The sequence below is a fragment of the Selaginella moellendorffii genome, unplaced genomic scaffold (genome assembly GCF_000143415.4).
Source record: "Selaginella moellendorffii unplaced genomic scaffold, v1.0 SELMOscaffold_21, whole genome shotgun sequence".
In the NCBI taxonomy this organism is placed as follows: domain Eukaryota; kingdom Viridiplantae; phylum Streptophyta; class Lycopodiopsida; order Selaginellales; family Selaginellaceae; genus Selaginella; species Selaginella moellendorffii.
The window spans coordinates 2097308-2100764 of record NW_003314282.1 but is presented as its reverse complement, the minus strand read 5'-3'; the positions used below and the strand labels follow the sequence as shown (position 1 = coordinate 2100764).

Below are 3457 nucleotides of genomic sequence, written 5' to 3'. Positions count from 1 at the left end.
TTATCACATATAATACAAAATATAGAAAATGTTTTCCAAAGAAAATAATAAAAAAGAACATATATTCACATATTTACAGCTGGGATTTATATTAATTTAAAGATGGATGTTATAGAAACTCTACTCTGAAAACTAAAAATGATTTAGAAAAATCTTCTTACTTCTAAATATTCTCAAAAGATAATGATATTTTTGTGATATTCTCAAGAATTGCATGTGATATATATATCACCACCAAAGATTTCTCTAAGTATCAGGAAAAAATTACTTTCTGATATTAATACTAATTTGTATTTCAAAAGAGTAGAACCTCTCTTATATTTTCTTTTTTGCTTCAAATACCAAATCCATTATATTGTTTTTAACTAAAAATCTAATTATTTTTTTTCAATATTTAAAATTCACTATTCAGCATTACAAGGTCTCAGCTTCTTCTATGCAATAATGTGCCAGTTTGGACTATTAAAAGGGAGATTGTATTGTAGGATATCCAGATCACTATTATTTGCATGAATTTGTAGTGTCAGTGTGTTTGTTCTGCAACACATTTGTTAAGGACCATTTAATAATAAGATTGAAATGGTGACCTCTATGGCCCAAACTCATGTTTCTATGCTCCCTCCCACCACAAGCCATTTGAAGGAAGCTCCCGAATTTATATTTCATAGAAGTTTTGCCTCACCTAGTTTAGTGTCAGGCAATGCAACTGATATTAGATCACTTCCTCTTGCGAGGATACATGTCTGTGTGGGTATTTGCAAAAGTGATGATTCCAATTCTATTCTTCTTCCACATTTTGTCTTGGGTGACTCATTTATCTGATTTCATTGTTTGAGAGTGAAGTGGCAACAGAATGACATCTATTAGAAAATCTCTACTTTTGTCATTCTGACCTTGTAAGCATTGTGTTTTAGTCGAGCAAAGCCACAAAGGCTACAACAGGCAGTACTATGTACTACTATCAAGAAAATATCATACTACACCTTACAGTTTCTCATTCCCTGGACAATCCTTACACACTGCTTGTAGAATTCAGACGCTTTAATTTCTCATTAGTTGACTACCATCAAACATGAAAGAAGCAGAAAAAAGTTCCATTTATATTTTAAAGGTTTTTTCTCACTATTGAAGGATATCCTTAAGAGGAGATTAATACTTGAGAGCCGCACAAGCACCTCATATATTGCCCTTAAAGACATGATGTTCACTTCTAAATACCTGCTTGAGTCTATCTTGAACATGTTATCATAGATCCGTCTGAGCAAAGGGTAAACATAAATTCAAAGTTTTCATCATAAATAGTGTTTCCTTCCAGATGCAGAAGTGATGGAGACGAATTAGAATAGTGGAGGCATAAGAATACATAGGGTATCATCTTGTACATTTCAGTAAATTACTTTTTTCTTTTATAATTACAGAAGTTTTGAAACTCTTACAGAATAGAAGTCTCCTGGATGTGGCTAATAAGAAACTTTGCTGTTGGGATCCAATGCAGTCCACTTACAAGCCCAGATAAAGTAATAATAGCACAAATAATAGATCTTTACAGTAATGAAGTCAGTAATGAAGTAATGGATGACATTGAAGATTTGAATTGAAGTTTGGCAAGCTCGTTACCAGGACAAGTCCGATTTTCAATCCCGAAGGGTATGAACGTGATGGAGATGTTCCATATTTCTAGTGAAAAACCCCAGCTAGAGTTACAGAGAATGGCTGAGAATTTTGTACCTCGCAGCACTCTGGATCAAACTTTTCTGGGTCGGGGTGGATGTATGGATCCATGTGTACTTGTCTTTCCGCATGCCAAATCACTTGAAAATCACTTGAAAGAAGATGCACACTCACCATTAAACTCAACGCTACCCAGGCTCTTCTAAAGACCATTGGAGATATATTTGCAAGTCGTAGTGTTTAATCGGCAACCTGCAAAAAGAAAAGACAAATTCAGGAATGAAAATAGGGGAAAATGGCCAGCACTGACACTAGATAGGTAGCACATGCTTTTGATGTCTAAAAGGTTGAGCATTTCCCCTTCTGAAATGCTTTTAGAAATGTCATTTTGCTCAGCCTAAAGAAGAAAAATTATATGAAGGAAAGTTTGTATGAAACTGCAAAGGCTTACCTTTACTTTCTCAAGCACATCAGGATTTTGCTTTAAGAAATCATCAGCCACTTGATGCCATGAGCTGTCGAGTCGTGACCAGCGTTCATGTACATGTTGAGCACGTCTATGATTTTGAGCGTCTTCCAGAGCCTCTCCTTTGTCATCCAGCTGATCCATGAGCAACAAAAGAATTCTTGTTTTCTACAGCTTTTCAGAAGCTCTTCACTGGTTGATCACGTCCTGGATAAGCTTGATGAGCTTTCACCTCACCTGAAAATGGGAAAAACATCACAAAGCTGTGTAGGACAATGCGTATGGCTTTTACCTTCAAGGCTTTGTTGTAGGCAGTGCCGGGGAAGTTGATGAAGAGAGCCTGAATGCCTTGGTTGACAATGTAGTACAAGGAGAAAGTCTCATTCCCGTCGAGACTGGAGTCTTTCCCATATAAAGGTAGAGGACAGTTAGAAACGTGAACTGTCATATCAGAAAAACCAGTATCAACAAGAAAACTAACGCAAAGAGGAAGTAACCCTTCTCATCTTGGTAAGAAGAATGATCATGTACTGTGTAGATCAACTTGCAAGGCACGCTTTTATGTTGTTGACGATGAGGGGAACATACTGCTTGAGAGCTTTGGGATTGTTCACAGCGTGCTTGGTAACCTTCCGGAGCTTCAAGTGACTCCCTCCAGTTAATCCCGCAAACAAATTTCGTCCCATGAGCGCAACAGCGCTCTCTGGCCATCCAGTCTCAAAGCTGTCTTTGGAGAGCACGAATTTCCATACCTCTGGTGTGGCAGCCAGGACGGTGGGCTGCCAGAACAGAAACGCCTTGTAAAAACCCACTCGATTGTACCAGAAACCAAGAAGAAGTGACAGTTAAACGAGCAAAAGAAAACTACAAGATTACAAGTCAAGCAGGCACCTCCATTCTTCAAGCAGCACTACAAGATAGTCACCAGTATACTTGAGCTACCCTTAGTGCTTGTAGAGACGGTAGTAGACACCTAGGGGAAGGAGATCCGCTCCCCCATCATGAGACACCTATCTTTTAAAACATAGGTCAAGAACAACTTGGGTGGTAAACGAGTAGGCTCTCCATCAGCCTGGCAGTGGGATGCATCCATTTCTTCCACCAGTTGGGGCGAGGGCCATTATAGCTGCTTCTCCATTCCACCATTAAGAAAGCCCAAACCCGAGAGTATTCCCATGGATCATAATGAATAAATGAAAGAAATATCTAAACTCAATTGCAAAGGGGTGGATCCAGGTGCCTATAACGCATAATCTGCTCCAGATATGGAGTCTTGTGAACAACTCAAGCTAGGATAAGTGTTCAATATAGTTTTCCTCC

General features: G+C 38.4%; 1 pseudogene; it reads right to left on the bottom strand.

Moving 5' to 3' along the window:
- Positions 1-1911: 1911 nt before the first annotated feature.
- Positions 1912-3230, bottom strand: LOC9641908 (annotated as a pseudogene).
- Positions 3231-3457: the final 227 nt, after the last annotated feature.